This window comes from Camellia sinensis, chromosome 10 (genome assembly GCF_055761805.1).
Source record: "Camellia sinensis isolate YWXY chromosome 10, ASM5576180v1, whole genome shotgun sequence".
Classification (NCBI taxonomy): domain Eukaryota; kingdom Viridiplantae; phylum Streptophyta; class Magnoliopsida; order Ericales; family Theaceae; genus Camellia; species Camellia sinensis.
Window position 1 is genome coordinate 181,515,980 of NC_138970.1, and position 18,824 is coordinate 181,534,803.

Here is an 18,824-nt window from a genome sequence, read left to right on the forward strand (position 1 = left end):
ATTTAGATTTGTAATTTTTTTTGTAAATTTAGATCTGTAAATTTAGATCTCTCTCTCGTTGTTCTCTCTGTAAATTTAGATCTGTAATTTTTTTTTTTAAATTTAAATCTGTAAATTTAAATTTAGATCTGATTTGTTGTTCTGGTGTTGAAGCTCGGGGAGTTTTCGGGGTCGGGGAAACCCGATCCCCGTTAGGGGGCGGGGGTGGGGGCGGTAGTGGGTTCCCCGTCGAGGATGGGGACGGGGACGGGGGGAAGTTCTGCCATCGGGGATCGGGGACGGGGAGGGTGATCCCCGGCCCCGCCCCGCCCCGTTGCCATTCCTAAGAGAGAGAGAGTGAGAGAGAGAGAGAGAGAGAGAGAGAGGTGCTGGAAATTCAACGAGTCGTCCAAATTTTGAAGGAAGAACAAGGGAAAAGAAAGAAAAATTAACCAAACATGCTGGAAATAAAGTTTAAGGTATGAAATCATGCTTGATTTCTTGTAATATTTATATTATCCTTGAAATTAAAGATGAGTTTGGAATCAACATCCTGTAATTGGAAGAAATTAACAAATTGATGAAGAAATTGATCTAGCTTTATGGTTATGGAATAAATTGAGAAATTAATTATTTTGGGTTTAATTTGGGAATATCTTGCATGAGTTTGAGTCTAATTTCTACATGCATGGACAAATTCTACAAGTTTTAATACTCTAATTGTACATGCATCATGGATTTCTAATAATTGATTTCATGTTTTGATGAAATAAGAATTAAGCTTTGGAAATTTATGGGTTTATGAACAATGAGCTTAATTTGAAAATTAAAGGAGTTTTGATGTAAATGATTTAAAATTGATCATATTTTCTTAATTATTTAAGAGTTGTGTGTTTTTAAACAAGCCATGTATGAACCTAAGTCTTGAAATTATTTTGAAAATTCAATTCATGTTTTAGAATTTGTGGGTTTGGAATTGAGCTTGATATGAAGAACATGAATTAAATTTAAATTTGGACAAATATGGAAATAAATTATAATTTACATTTGAGAATCAAAAATTAGTTTGATTTTGAATTAAATTTCATACATGCAAATATTTTTGAAAGGGCTTTATAGCTTCAATTTATGTTTCATAAAATAAAGAAAGACGATTTTTGAAACATGGAGAATTTGGCACCAAATCACACATGCATACATAATTTTGTTGAATCTCATGAATTTGAGTGTCATTTCTACCATTTGAGTTGAAATTAGAGTCTAAATTTCACATGCATGCACAATCCATGAAAATGTAGCATTTATGTGCATGAGTTATGAAGTTTAAGGAAATGAATTTGAAATAATTTGGGCTTGTATGATGAATCCTTGGAGATTTGAGCTTCAAATCTTGTAGAATTGGCATTATATCATGTTAGAAGTTGTATGGTTGATATATATAGGACAAAACATGTAAGTTGTATCTTTTAAAGTTATATTTTGAAACACAAACAACATTTAGAAAACCCATAAATCAACTCCATCAATCGAGCGGAGAAGTTGCCACTCGAGCGTAAAATGCAAGCAACTAGTATTTTTGCAGACCAAGAGGTCCGCTCAAGCGACCAATATTGCGCTCAAGCGAGGAACACTGTTTCAGAAAAGTTTGAAAAGCTGTTTCATGTCCTGATTTTCGTTCTCTTTTATTTCTAAGCACTCATAGACATACATTGAACATTACAAATAAATTAAAAGAGTAGAAAAGAAGCCTAAGAGAATTAAACAAGTGAAATCATGATCACAAGTATAAATATGCACATAGATATGAATATGGAAATGATGGACCTGAGGTCGTTCAGTATAAGTATGCACATAGATATGAATATGAAAATGATGGACCTAAGGTCGTTCTGCGTTATGATTGGGCCTGGGGCCGTTTTGTAATATCATTAGACAAGTATTTTGGACCCGAGGTCGTTTTGTATGAATGAGTATTTTGGACCCAAGGTTGTTCTGTATGAATGAGAACTTGGACCCGAGATCGTTTTGCCCCTCTGATAGACCTTGAACATGATGGATTGAACTTGAAGTCGTTTCGACTTGGATTCACATGTATTATGCATAAATATGAATTACTTAATTAAGAATCTCATTCATATAACCTCTTTATTTTGGTATTATTCACTGGGTGTTAGCTCACTCTTTATTTATATTTATGTAGGTGTAGGTGAGCAATTGGAGGATCAACATTAGAGTTTGCCCAGGAGTCCGCCTCTTTGTCAAGCCACCCGAGAGTGCCTTTATGTAGAGGTTTTGTTTTGTTTTGTTTTGTTAAGCTTAGAACAATCTTTGTACTTAGTTAGAAGTCCTTCATGTAGTGTGTGAGATATGTTATAAAATATGCCTTTGTACATGTATATATAAAAGTGTGTTACAATGTTTTAATTACTACAGTTGATTATGTACGCACAGCTCAATGGACATCATCATTTTTGTTTTGCTTCCGCTTTAGGCCCCGATATTCTTTAAATATTTTGAATCTTGTCTTTGAGGTTGTAGGTAATCTTCGGATTACTGGCCGGTTATGACGCTAAACCTATAGGGGCGGGTTTGGGTCGTGACATAAGGTCTATCTTGGAGAACACTTGTGCTTCTTGGAGTTGGTTAAATAGATCATTTATTTGGGGCAATGGATATTTATTCTTGATAGTTACTCTATTTAGTTCCCAGTAATCTATACATAATCTCAAGGGCCCATCTTTCTTCTTAACAAACAAAACTAGAGCACCCTAAGGTGAAGTGCTCGGACGGATGAATTTCTTGTCTAACAGTTTTTGAAATTGGGTTTTCAATTCTTTCTGTTCTGAGGTTGATATTCTGTAAGGGGTCTTAGAAATAGGTTGTATTCCAGGTGCTACTTCAATAGTAAATTCAATTTCTCTATCAATTAAGTCTCCAGGCAAGTTATTTGGAAACACATCGGGAAATTCACAAATAATAGGAATAGTTTCCACATCAAAATTATCAGAACTCTCAGTCAAAACACAGCACATGTAACCCCTACATCCCTTCCTAAGTAGTTTAACAGCTTTCATGGCAGAAATCAAGTATGGGGGAGGAACTACCCCATTCCCAGTAAACACAAACTTAGGTAAACTAGGTGGACGAAATACAACAGATTTATTCACACAGTCAATAGTTGCACAATACTTCGTTAACCAGTCCATACCCAAAATGCAATCAAAATGATCAATTCCCAACAGCAACAAGTCAACATACAACGCCGCATTACCAATCACACTATCACATACTGGATACACTTATGCACATGCCATGGAAACCCCAGACAGCGTAGATACGGACAATAAATAATTCATGGATTCTAAAGATCTAGTTAATTTTCGAGAAAATACATGCGACACAAATAAGTGTGTAAAACCAGAATCTATCAAGACATATGCATTTTGGGCACAAATGGAAATTATACCTGACACCATAGACTCAGTGTTCTGTACATCTTCGGGCACTAGTGCGAACACTCTACCTTGCCTCAACGTTTCATTTCCAGTGTTACCCCTGACATTAGTTCTTGCATATGGTCATGTTGCAGAAGTCGATCCGGCTGAACTTGTTGCGGGGCGATTGGCATTCTTAGACTTAAATGAACAATCCTTCATTATATGACCAAGTTTGCCACACCGATAACAGGCATCAGATACTCGGTAGCACACTCCTCTATGTTTCCTTCCACAATCTAGACAGTTTGGAATAGATCTACTACTTTGACTAAAGCTACTAGAGGACCCTGTGTTTTGCTTCTTCGAAAATGATCAGCCATTCTTGAAATTGAATCTGACCCTCTTACCTCTCTATTCAGTTGTTGGAGTTGTAGCTTGTTTCTTTGCCACTAGAATGGCCTCTGCCATCAACGCTCTATCAAGTACTTCCATATATATAGGTAATTTTAGTACACCTACTCGGTCAAACACTTCTAAGTCTAATCCCCCTTCAAATTTTTGGCCCTTTTTGTAATCAATGTCAACCATATGAGGAGCAAATCTGGCCAACTCGCTGAACTTAGACTCATACTCGGCTACGGACATCTTTATTTGCTTAAGTTCTTGGAATTTAGAAACTTTTCGGTCCCGAAAGCACTGAGGAAAGTATTTATTATCGAAAATCTCGTTGAATTGTGTCCCATGTCATGTTCCCATTACTAGTTTGGATTAACAACCACCATTTTCGAGCCTTATCCTTTAAGGTGTAGGTGGCCAAGAGTACTTTCTGAGTCACAGAGCAAGGGAACACTTCAAATAACTTTTCCATTTCAAGCAACCATGTTTCTGCCTTTAAGGGTTCAATACCACCCAAAAAAGTTGGTGATTTCATCTTCATAAACTTTTGGGTTAAGTTGATTATATCATTGTTATCTAGCTCATCTTGTATTGGCGGAGACGGAGGCGGAGGCGACAAAGATTGTTGCCTCTGTTGTTGTGTCAGTGCTTTAGTCAGAGCTGCAAGCATTTGTTCCATGCGGATCATTCGGGCCTCAGAGGATTCAGTGGCATCATTACTTCTTATATTTTCCATGTGCTATAGGTAAACAAAACAATAATAAACATAGGTATAATCTTGTTCGATTTTTCTGATTTCATGTGTTCATGTCCAGGTTTAATTTTCACATTTTCGAGGATTATCACCCACTTACACATGCAGATAAATGTCCCTAATTCTTTCTAGGGCATCCTATAGCTCATATGGACTCGTGCATACGGTATAATTCGTGTTCTGATACCACTTTGTCATGATCCAAATTCAGCCTTGTAGGTTTAGCGTCATAACCGACCAGTAATCCAGGGATTACCAAAAGCCTCTAACCATAATAGCATATAATAAGGGGCTATGGAAGCAAATATAGAAATATACATTGTCTATAGAGCTGTGTTGACGTATATGTGACAGAAATCTTCAAAACAAACTTATATATATACATGTGACGTCATAAATACATTAGTCTTACGTCACCCATTTACACAGATAAAGCGAAAATGGGACTTAGCCTAATGTACAGATTAGCAAAACAAAACAAAAACGTCTGTAGCAAAATTACAAAACTTGACATCGCAAAAGAGAACCTCCTCGGAAGGCACACTGACTGGCTGACCCAAAACTCCAAGTAGCAGTTTAGGCCTAGTTATACGTCTGCTCACCTACATACATAATTTAAATAGTGAGTGAAAGCCTAGTGAATAATAACAAAGTAAAGGTTTTAGTGAACAATGTCTAGAACAGATTTCAAATCTCTAATCACATCGGAACATAGTCATGTTTGTATCAGAAACAGAGTCATATTCATGTTCGTAATCAATTCATGTGTGGTACATCCATTAGCATTAACATATCTCTTTGGTCAAGAATTTCAAGTTTCATAATGGAACTTCCGGTACCGGGTAACATATCTCGTACATGGGCCACGATATTATCTCCCGGGCAAGGACCTCATGATCATATGTCACAGTACTGTTTCCCCTGGGCGAGGGCCTTTGCTAAGGATGCCACAAATACTATTAAAAAACATGGATCATTATTCATGGATTCGCAAAATAGCCTTTTCAGAAGCATTTCACATCATACCATAATATTCAGAAAGTATTTTCATATCAAACATAGCTTTACTAAGTTATTACTCACAGATTGTTGTACAGCTCGCTAGTCAACCAATGGATCAACAACTTATGCCGCGTGACCTACATAAACATAACAGATACATATATTGAAACACACGTTTGGATCGCACATGACTTATCTCATTTCGTTCTTAGTGTGTTTCTTGCCTTTATCCTCATTATTATGTCTTAATCTTAGCCTAGAAATGCCTAAGATACAATGAGGATGCTAAAATGTACTTGAAAATATTTTTCAAAACTTGCTTAAAAAAAGGGTCTTGCTCGAGTGTAACTTTCTTCGCTCGAGCGAACATGTAAAATGTTAGTGGTCGCTCGAGCACATATTCTTTTGCTCGAAAGGTCTGCAAAAGTACTGGTTGTGTGATTTTCACGCTCGACGGACGCTTGACGGTCGCTCGAGCGTGAGACTCAGGTCCTCGCTCAAGGTCAACTCTTGTCGCTCGTGCAGCCTGCAAAACATGTGATCTTCTAGGAGCTTGCATTTCACGCTCAAGCAGACTTTTGGTCGCTCGAGTGGAGATGCAAAAACAAAGGTGGCCGCTCGAGCGCAGGATCTGTCGCTCGAGCGAAGAGGTCGAATTCTAAGATTTCCATATTCACTTCCAAGCTTCCAAACTCAAATCAAATAATCAAAAACTCATCCTTTTGGGCCAAACACTTGAGGAATCATATGTGAACTTAGAAAACATTGGGAATTCTAAATCATTTCGCAAAATCAAAGCCCAAAACCTTGCCAATTGTGCAAAACAAAACCCAATTCTTAGAAAACATAACATGCATGTATTGCCTTGACTTCAAAACTTCCAAAACATAATCTAATGACACAAAATGACATGAAACTTGATGAATTCCCAAAACTAAGGTGAATTAGTAACATGCATGAGGAAATTCTCGGAAAAACAACTTCAAAATGATATGAAATACGCATGCATGCATGCATGGTTTGAGTTCATTGCTCCAATTCTAGCTAAATTCTCAAGTTAATTCACCTATCTCACTTGATTCAATGCATTAACCAACTAAATTTGAAAGTTAGAAGCTTGATTTCATACCTTAGATGTCTATTTGAGATCCATTTAGCTAATTGTTGAGTCTAAGCCAGCTCTTCCAAGTCTCTATAACATCCAAGTGTTTGAACTTAATTTTCTAAGTCACTCACTCACTCACTCTCTCTCTTTCTCACGTTTATGAGCTCAAATATGAAGGGATGAGAGTGTGTAACTTGTGTGTGTTGAGCCCAATAAGCCTTATATAGGCTTGGTTAGTGGCATCTAATTAAGCTAAGCTTAAGTTCACTAATCCACATGATTGAATTCTAATTAATTCATTCCCAATCAAATTTCAATTAAGCCTACCATAATTTCTTAAAAATTCCGAATAACACATATATCAAGTCAATTTTGCAATCAGATGCCGATAAGGCCTTCAATTCACAAAACAAAACAGAAATGCAAACATATATTCCTACGAGGGACAGATAGAAACTCAAATAATGTAACACACAAGCAATTAATTCAAAATTTCGTCTTAATTACTCATTAGGCATAGTTACTTATGGCTAATCATGGTTTAGCAGTTAATCATAGGTCGGGGTTGTTACGATTATTGTTAGGATCCTATCTCCAAGCGCCTTTGTATTTCCGTCATGTGGTCTTCTAGAAACACAAAATGTTCTCCACTCTTTCCAAGTTTCAACTACCACAGTCTACCCACTCACCAGCCTTTACCAATATTTCTATAGACTTGTTTTCTAATGAATTTGATGCAGATTTTGGGCTCCATGCTTTCACAGTCGCCTACACCTATTGTCCATCCTGAGGATCCTATGTCTACTGACGGTCTTACGCCTTCTCCAGCTCCTTTGGAGGTTTCTCTATCTCCACCTCCCATTGAGATTCCTCCTCTACTAGACCGTCACTCTACACGAGTAAGGCAACCTTCTGTTCTTCTCTGTGATTATATTGTTGGTTTCACTGTCTTTTCTTCACATAAACCTATTTTCTATCGAGAAGCTTGCTCTAACCCTCTTTGGCAACAAGCTATGACTGATGAACTACAGTCAATAAAACTTATACCTGGGATGTGGTTGATCTTCCTCCTAGAAAGAGTATTGTTAGTTGCAAATGGGTTTACAAGCTCAAAACTCATTTTGATGGTTCCATTGAGCGTTACAAAGCTAGCCTTGTAGCCCGGGGATTTACTTAAGAATATGGGATTGACTATGAGGAAACATTTGCTCATGTTGCTTGTCTTACTTCAGTTCACAGCTTACTTGCAGTTGCTGCTGCTCGCCACTGGAGTCTTTTTCAGATAGATGTCAATAATGCATTTCTCAATGGTGACCTCACTAAGGAAGTTTATATGCAACCTCCTCCTGGTTCTTCTGTTTCATCAAAAACAGTTTACAAACTTCGTCGTGCTTTGTATGATTTGAAACAAGCTCCGTGTGCCTGGTTTGCCAAGTTCAGCTCCATCATTCGTGACTTCGATTTTTCCTCCAGTGCCCATGATTCTACCTTGTTTATACGTAAGTTGGAGCGTGGTACTATTTTCCTTGTCCTCTATGTGGATGATATGATTATCACTAGAGATGACACAGTGGGCCTTTCTAGTCTCAAACAGTTTCTCAATCGCCAGTTTGAGATGAAAAATTTGGGTTTGCTTAGCTACTTCCTTGGCTTGGAAATTTCCCAAGATTCCTTTAGTTATTTTCTTACCTAGGCCAAGTATACTTCTGATCTCTGGGCTCGTGATGGCCTTACCGATTGCAAGACTGCCACTACTCCAGTTGATCCCCAGACTCGTCTTACACCCCTTGACGGTTTCCTATTGATTGATGCCACTTTATATTGTCAACTAATTGGCAATCTTGTCTATCTCACAGTTACTCGTCCAGATATTGTTTATGATGTTCACATTGTCAGTCCGTTCATGGCTGCTCCTCTTTCTCCACACTATGATGCTCTGGTTCGCATTTTGCGCTATCTCAACGGAATTCTGTTTCAGGGTCTTCACTACTCCCGTTACTCTTCTCTATAGCTGCATGCATTTTCTGATGCCGATTGGACCGGAGATCCTATTGACCGTCATTCCACTACTGGGTTTTGCTTTTTCTTGGGCAACTCTCTTATTTCCTGGCATAGCAAAAAGCAAACTCTAGTTACCCATTCTAATACTGAGGCTGAGTATCGTACTCTTGCTGACACTAATCAGGAGCTTGTGTGGCTTCGTTGGCTTCTTTCTGATATGGGAGTTTCTCACTCTGCTGTCACCAATCTTTATTGTGACAATCAGAGTGCTATTTAGATTGCACATAACGGTCTTCCATGATCGCACTAAGCATATTGAGATTGATTGCCATTTTGTACGGCAGCATATTACTAGTGGCCTTGTTCGTCTTCTCTTTGTTACTTCTGTTAATCAGACGGCCAACCTTTTCACCAAAGCTCATTTTCCAAGCCACTTCTCTGATCTCTTTTCCAAGCTCAAGCTGCTATCTGCCTTACCACCTTGAGCTTTAGGGGGGTGTTAGCTGTATATTATATATTATTATACTTATCTATTTGTATTGTAGATATATCTCTATCTCTATCTTCTTCTATACTTATCTCTATCTCATTGTATCTCTATCTTCTTCTGTACCTAGCTAGGTTTCTTTTCAGCCTATATATACGGGCTTCTCCTATTGTATTATTCATTGAATTCAAAATATCAGAATTACTCTCATAACAATGTTCATGGGCAAAGAACAATGAAAGAGTTTCATTATGAATACACAAATTACAATGTTTTCGTTCAACTCTTACCGTTATCAAAATTCTAAATAAAACTTAAATGCATGTTCTACATCAAGTGATGATCTCATTCATGATCGTAATAGTTACTCTAGCTAAGATGGGGGAAAAAGTGTTTCGAGCTTGTATTTTCTCTTCTCCATTTTCATCTGGTATTTATTAGGTTTAAGGTATGAGTACCTTTTGAGTCTAACAGTTTTATTTACATAGTAGCTTTTTCGATTTTTTTTAGGGTTGAACTTATTTCATATTGAAATCTCAACATGAGAGAATTTGAGGAGCCCGTAAAGCCTTCTACGGATCTCATTTTGATGATTTGAACAATTCATTTTGTATAACCCCTTAATGTGTATCATCCATGAAAAATTTAAGTCAATCCAATAATTGTAACATTTTCAATTTGTCAAATTTGTCTCTAAAAAAATGGATAGTCTATTTCAAAAATATATATATATCGTCCATTTTTTTGGAGATAAATATAATAAAATGAAAAAGTTATAATTATTGAATCAAATTAAATTTTTTCATGGATAATGTATATTGAAAATCCTACAAAATGAACGATTCGAATGGATTTGTGGTAGACCTTATAGGCCGCTTAAGTTCTCTCATATTGAGATCTCAACATGAGAGAAACTCAATCTTTTTTTAACATGTTTAAGTTCTTCATTAAAAAAAATGAGCTGCCATGAGAGAGACCCTAGTCATGTAAAAATTATTGAATCTTTTGAGAACACATTATCTTCTCTACCCTTCTCCCTTTATTTTCATGTCTTAATACATTTCTTAAGTATTTAATTTTGAGATACATAAGTCTTGAGAGGCAATTTGGGAATTTTTTAAAAAGTCAACTTTTCGACTTTTCACTTTTACACAAAAAAAAATTGCAAAAAGGCCAACTTTTTAGGTTAAAAAAGCCATGAAAAAGTCAAAAAAGCAAAAAAATAAACTTTTACCAATTTTTCAAAACACCACGATATAATAAATGAGTGTGCATCACGTATATTCGAATAAAAACATTGAGAATAAAGAATATATCATACTTAAAAAGTTTCTTTAAGACTCATTCAGAGTTGTGCTGGCTCTAAAATACAAGAAATATAAGGTTCAATATAAAATGTTATATACTCATATAAAATACTTAGATAAATATTTAAAATTTAAATATATGGTATAAATTTAAATGTTGGTGAATCTAATTCATAAATTTTAAATTTTGAATATTTAAAAACATATATATATGTTTTTTGAAATTTAAATTTGACCAGATGCTTCAACACGGATTGTGGGCTTTGCGTGGTCTCCTGCCCTAACTCTTCTTTCTTCGGCACCAAGCCTTCTAAGGAGATGCGTTTACTTGACTTGGAAAATCTCTCCATCATCAATTCCACTTCCTGATTTAACAATTTTCAAAAATAGTTTTTAATTTATATATTTTTACTTTTAGTAATTTTTTTAATATTTTAATAATTGTATTTTAGATTTTAGATCTACTTAATCTAAATATATTCAAAAAGTTAAAAAGTTGTCAACAAATCTGTTAAAAATTCTAATAAATACAAAAAATTAGTAAATTTTGTTTTTTTTTTTGTATTTATTAATTTTTAATTTTTTTTTAAGTGCATCAAAAAAATAAAAAATTATTGACTAAACCATGAAAAAAATTTCACTAAAAGTAACAAAATACAAAAAACAAAAAATAAAAATAAAAATCTATTTTGAAAATTCAAAATCAAACAGATTATATATTTTGAAAATTATTTAGTGTTTTGAGTTTCAATTTTCTGAATTCAGTTTTTTGAAAATTGAGTTTTTTGCTTTTCATATTTTTTTGTTTTTAGTGATTTTTTTTTTAATTTTAAGAAATTTTTTTTTCACTTTTTTAGATGCACCTAAATAGTAAAATATTTGTGAAAAAATATTTTAAAAAATTAATAAATACATAAAAATACGAAAAAAAGTACTAATTTTTTTGTATTTTAAAAATTTTTTGTATTTAGTGAATTTTTTAAAGATTTTTCACAAATATTATACTTTTTAAGTGTATTTATGTTATGTATGTCTAAAAATTAAAAAAAATTCTGAAAATATTTTTAAAAAATCTTTGAAAACAAAAAAATACGAAAAAATAAAAATAGAATTTTCTAAAAAGTGTTTTCTGAAATTCAAAACCAAACAAGCTGATTATATTTTTTCTCTCAATCACTTAATAAATATAAGCCTGTATGTTTCATTTGCAAAATCTTTTACTATTTAACTAATTTAAAACAGTATATAAATAATATAATAAAAATTACTGAATAACCATCTCATTTTTTACCCTGGTCATTGTCAAATTTGTATCAGCATCCAATGCTTCAAAATCTAATGCTTGTACGCCTAATTAAGACTTTCAAAAGGTTGAAATTATTACCTCACCACCACCTAAACCTACACAGTTGATTAAGAAAGGCAATTACAATTCGATTAGTAATTCTTTATCCTCAAATTTCTTCGTTCCTTTCTTCCAAAGCACTTATAATAGTATTCTTTATCCTCAAATTTCTTCGTTCCTTTCTTCCAAAGCACTTATAATAGTTTATAATTTAAAATTTAAAATTATAATAATCTTAAAACATAGTCTAATGAATAGGGATGTTTTGAAGAAGAGAATCAACGAGATCTGAGGATAAATAATCTTGTATCCTAAAATTAAATATAAATCCAAATTTATATTGTTAATAATTTTAAAATTATAGATTGACCATTGATCCATTTAAATCATTTCCCCTAACGATTCATACGAAATTGCCACTCAAAAATTTATAGAACCACCATTGTTTGGTTTCGTGATAGTTGACTTGATTGCGATGAAAATTGATGAACAATTGTTGTGTTTTGTGGTAGCTATGTAAAAAAAGTTTTCTTGTTCATGAAAATAATTTGTTTTAATAAAAAAAAGGCATTTATACACAAGTCTTAATTAATAAATTTATAATCCATTAAGTTATAACTAAGATTTTGTAGAGGGTCAGAAATTAAGCCCAAAAATTAAGTATGGACTTAAGTGCTGATGTCGCCCCTAAACCCCAAGGGAAGTGGGCTAACAGTAGATCGAAGTAGGTCCAAACCGCCAAGGATCTAAGCAAACTCCACGAAGGAAATGCTTAAGTCAAGTTGCGGAGGCAACATCTGCAGTGGTAAAGTTGTGGAGGGAACATGTATAGTGGGAAAGTTGCTGAGGCACTTTGCCTCAGCGCCGCCATTCCTAATATCTTCGGTTCTACCACCATCTGAAGTTGTTGAGGGAAAGAGAAAACCAAAGCAACTAAGTTGCCGAGGCAACACTTGTGACGACTAAGTTGTAGAGACACTTTGTTCCAGCGCCGCCATATCAAGTAATGTCGGTGCCACCGCCATTCCAAGTAATGTTGGTACCACAGCCACTTGGAGTTGCTGAGGAAAGGAGAAAGCCGAAGCAACTAAGCTGCAGAGACAACACTTGTAGCGACCAAGTTGCAGAGGTATATTGTCGGCGCCGCCATCTCCAATATTGTCAATTCTGCCATTTGAACTTGCCGCAGAAAATGATTACTGCAGTAACTAAGTTGCAGAGGGAATATCCTGCCAAGGTGATAGCAGCCTTTGAGAGAGGCCTCCCTCTGCAAGTAAAGGTTAATGCTTGGCGCTGATAGCAGGCCCCCAAAGTTCATTTAACTTGGCGCTAATAGCAAGCCTCAAGACTTACTGGTTGGAGCTGATAACAGGTTTAGAGATACCAGTTTACCGCAGCGATCCCACGAAGATGGGAGCAGGGTAGCCCGAACTTAAGGGACTCCCTTTCTATTACCCAGGTCATGGACCTGCCTTAGTCGCACAGGTAGGACTAAGGAAACGCTCTTGGGCTTGGTACTAAGGCACAACATGGCTGATAGCTAGCTTGGTTGTGGCATTTGCCCTGGAAAGTTAAGGAGTTTGTGGTTAGGTGGCTAAAGGTGAAGGCTTCGCTGAGGTGAGCACAAACATAGCTAATAGCAAGCTAATGGAATCCTGAGAATGCATGTATTGGCCAAATAGAACTGAAAAGGCAAGTGCAGCGGCAAGGTTTATCGCTGCAAGTGCATTTGCTGAGGTTTAGGCTGAGAAGGCAAATGTAGAGACAAACACTCCCGTCGCAATTGCACTTGCTGAGGCTCAAAAGGAAGTTGCAGCACCAAATACTTTCGTCGCAACTACACTTGCTGAGGCTCAAAAAGGGTAGTTGAGGAGGCAAACAGATAGTACACAGTACATGCAGAGGGACACGTGGCACCTTCAATCTGGTGGCTCAAGGCAGAATATTCCAAGTGATCCTCTAGGACACATGTCCTCTCTCTATTTGGCCACTTGGTGTCCTCTTAGTATCAAGGAAAATCTTATAAATAAGACCCATTTCCCAAGGTACAACAAGAGAAATTTTAGGGATTTGGGGAAGATGCTACCAATTTTGGTACTGCCATACATTTTTTCTTGAGCCACTTGTTTCACCCTCACCCAGCTACACTCTCCAACTTCCAGATAGTTATTGTTACTCATTCTCCAGCCACTTCCACCATTGTTGGACCATTAGCATAGTTTTGTTTCTCTAATCACTTTCCTAACCTTGAACCCCCTACAGATTTCTTGAACTTTCATGTTCTATTAAATTTTTAATAGTCGAAATTGTTCGTCAAATAATGATTGTTCATCATTTACGATTATCTATAAAGGAGCATATTGATTTGACATTTATTTTGATTTTTAAAATTTTAAAGCATCAACTTTCAAGTTGAAAAAAAAAATTATGTGCAAAAAAAAGAAACTAATGTTTTTTTAAAAAAAATAGAAAAAAATGTGATTTTTTTTTGTGCAAAATTAAAAACTGAGCTACCATAATAAAAGGGCAAAAACGTTTATCATGATCTGTTTTTTTTATCAGTTAGTGAAATAATTATCTGAAATATTACTATGTAAAATTAATAATATTCTTAGTATTAAAAATTGAAAAAAACTAATACTATTATCAGTTTTATTAAATGGGATTTATTGATTCAAAAAATATTAGATGGGACTTGAGCTATCATAATATTTGTAAGTAAGACTTTTAAGTAATTAATTAAAAAAAATGAAAAAAAAAGGAGAAAAGAAAAAGCCCAAGCGCAGATGAAATCATTCAAAATTGGACTGAATTTACATGTGATTTCCTGTCAATCCAACTATTTCTTGTCAATGCTAAATATCCTTAGAACATTATTCATAAATTATCTAATCAAACTATTTAAAAGTGAAACTTTAAATTCCTATTTTGGCCTTTTTGGACTATGCCCGGATTGGAGTAGAATTGTTATAAGTTTCACTCGCAGCATATTTGGTGTTATTTGGGAAGGTTGATCTCACCGTCTAGGCGGCTTAGTAATCTCTCTCAGTAGGAAAATTAGCTTGGTTGGACAACGAGTGAGATTAAGAAAATAGTGAGCGGCTTCAGCATATCTGGTCATCTGCCTAGACGTTTTCCCAGACGTGTACAGTGCAATTTTTTTTTTTCTTACAAAGATAGTCAGTCGGCCAAAAAAACATTCGGTCTGACAAAAAAATAGCTGACCGACCAACTTTTTTTATTTTTATTTTTTTAACAATCCCAAGTGCACCTTTGTTTTAATATTTATTTTAATTTTTTTTAATAAAGAAATAATTTTTAAATTTATTTTATTTAAAAATAATTTAACAATTCCATCATTAACCATCTCTCATAATATTATTTAAATAAATATATTTTTATTTAATCTCTTTATTAATAAATCTTATATTAACAATTATTTATAACCTAATCCGCCAAACAAACAGGTCATAGTCTTGAACTTCGAATCAGGATCCTCTCCTTGCAGCCTCCATCCTTGCGCCCGTCCTTGCAGGCCTTCGGGTCTACTTTTAGACCCAATTTTGATAATCCGAACCGTTCATATTTTATGATTTATTCAGTATATCATACCTGTAAAAAATCAAGTTGATCGGATATCAGAAAGTATGTGTTTGGAAAACTGTTTATTAAATTATTTAAAAAATAGTTTTTAGTTCAATTTTTCGAACACATACTTTCTGATATCCGATTAACTTGATTTTTTACAGGTATGATATACTGAATAAATCATAAAATATGAACGGTTCGAATTATTAAAATTAGGCCTAAAAATAAACCCAAAGGCCTGCAAGGACGGACGCAAGTACCAAGCTGCAAGGAGAGAACCTTGGCTCTTGAACTTCAATATGGGCTGACCACTTTCAAAAAAGTCGGCTATTAAATGGGTTCTTGGAAAATGGGCTGGGCCAATGTAAAAACGATATATCAACACATCGACCACATCAGGGTGCATTGATGCTCTCTATCTACTATTCAATCCAATCCAATCTAATCACTGGTGGATTTTTTTTGAGAACTGATTAAGACCATCCTCAAAACTTTCACCCCCACCACCCCCACACACACATGGGGTTTGGGGATTGAGAGAGGAAGAGGAGAAAAAAAAAAAAAATTGACCAATCAAAAGCAAAAGGGATCATGGGAGTGGCCCCCAAAGGGGATTCGAATCTTTTTTAATTTTTTTTTTGGCTTGATTGGTCTAAACTAAATATTTAACACACAATTACAAGCATGTATGGCAGCAAATGAATTGAATTGTTCGTGAACAAGTTTGACTTGGCTCATTAAGGGTTCGGCTTGACTCGATTATTTTAGTAAATAAATTGAGTTCGAACTCGAATATTAGGCTCGTTTAGTAAACGAGCCGAGCTTGAACTCGTATAAGCTCGGCTTATTTATCTTTATTTAAATTATATACTAATAAATATATTATTTATATATTAAATAATATATAAATAATATTAAAAAAAATTATTGAGCCGAGTTCAAACTCAATTCCTTATCAAACTGAGCCTCCGTTTGGGAAGTGGGTTGACTTTTTGACTTTTTGACTTTTTTAGCTATATGAGCCTATTCACCCAAAAAAAAAAGCTATATGAGCCTGGGGCTCAAAAGCTTGGTTTGGGAAGGATTTTTTGATTTTTTTGACTTTTTGACTTTTTAGTGAGGTGTCATCCAATTAAATTACCAAACTCCCCTTTTTGGCTTTTTTTTTTTAATTTTTTATTTTGGGTTTGGATTTCCCATATTTTGCTTAATTTATTTATTTATTTAAATTTTGGGTTTGGATGTGGCATTTTTTGCTTAATTGTTTTTTTTAATTTTTTTTATTTTGGGTTTCGATTTGCCGTATTTTGCTTTTTTTTTTCTTTTTTTTTTTTGGGTTTGGATTTGGTGTATTTTTGAACATTTTTTTTTTATTTATTTTGGAAGTGGATTTGGCGTTTTTTGCTTTCATTGTTTTTTTTTTGTTTTAATTTTTTTATTTTGGGTTTGGATATGGCGTATTTTGCTAAATTTTTTATATTTTTTTAAATTTATGTTTTTGTCTTTGTTTTTTTCTTTTTACATGAATTAGTTCTTTTTCTTTATTTTTATTGGTATAGAAGCACTTGTTTTTGTTATTTATGTGTTTCATTTATTTGTAAATTACGTGGCGAATGATGATTTATGTTTTCATGTTTTTTTTTAAATGTTTTTGAATGAGGCGTATTTTTTTCATTTTTTTTTTAAATTTACGATTTTGTCATTTTCTTATTCACTCACATTAACTTTTTATTTTACATTTTAAAAAAATGGATTAAGCATTTCCGATTTTGTGAATTTTGATTTTTCAGAGTGCGGCACGTCACCAACTGGAAGGGGGTATATCCCCGTGTAAACACATACATATTGTATATGATAATATATTTCAATACAGTCTGTTCCACGTGTGTCATTAGTAATGTTACAACCCTACGGAAATTAGGTCGACTATTATATATTTCCTAACATTCCGTTATTACGCATGTAACATAATTTGTCGCGTATGTGAAGGCGCACCAATGCCATATGTGGGTCCTCATCCCCAACCATTAAACCATCCTCGTCATGTTCAACTTCTGGTATGGCATTTACTATTGTCATAGCCTCTTCCTCGTCACAAATTGGGTGAACAGTTGTTGGGTTACCTGTGTTGCGCCGTATATAATTATGTAATGCCATTGACGCACCTATTAACTGAACTTGCACATTTGCAAAGTCATACCGAGGCATGTCTCGAATAAACCCCCATCGATTTTTCCAGGCACCGAAGGTGCATTCCACCACACTGCGTAAGGACGAGTGCACTTTGTTAAATTATTCCCTTGGCGTGTTTGCCGTCCTGTTCCGTGCAATACGTCGAAATTCTTGTTGGTGGTGATGGTGGCCTTTGAATGGTGCTAAGTACCCTGTCCGGTTTGGATAACCAGAATCGACAAGATAATATTTGCCTGCAGACATGACAACAATGTATGATACCTAAAATTTGTACAGAGAACCCCCTAAATCCACAAACATTGGCATGTGTTACCTTCGTCAGGATGTGGGAATGGGACATTGTCATTAGTTAGTATCTCGTTGAATATGCGACTATCATGCATACTTCCTTCCCATCCGCAAGAAATGAATATGAAACACATGTCAAAATCGACTGTGGCCATGATATTTTGCGTGTGACAGTATTCCCTACTGAAATATGTTGCTGCATCTGGCCTCGTAACCCATGCACTTACATGTGTTCCGTCTATTGCGCCAATGCAGTCCTGCAAACAACCCAATTCTTTTGTTGCTTAAAAAAATATACGATGTTTTGTTTTTTCCATACGTCACGTCCAGTTAGTAATAAAAACAAAATAACAGACACTCTTTATGTATATGTGAAAAATGTATTTCGGTAGTACCTTGAATGGTAGGTATTTCTGTCTAGACCGCACGTATGGATGTATACGATGCTGATTGTATGTGGGCCGGCAATGAACAATAGTGAACTGCTTCATGGAAGTTAATATGTTATGCACGTGCTGAGACACAGTCTCCCTCGAATGTTGGAACCGTTCTTGGATTTCCTGATTTTGCTTCCCTTTCAACACATGGATAAACATTGCAACGCTTTCTTCAACAGCTAAACCATGTGGACGTTGCGGGACTTGTAACCCAAAATCATTTACTAATGTTTCACACAGGGCGAGAAAAACTTCCTTCGGCATAGACACGTTTTCCTCAAATCGGCCCATATGGCCAGCATATAGTTCGGATATCCATGCATTCCCGGTCAATATAGAAGTGGGATATGGCGTTTTAGCCATGTGTTTTTGGTACCACTCTGTCGCATACTGGCATGCTTATAGAAATGTACAGTTGTGTTCTTGTTGCACATGGACTGCCATTTGATTAAGCATTTCCGTTATTCCGTCGTTGTAGCTTCCATCCCAGGGATTCATTACGTCT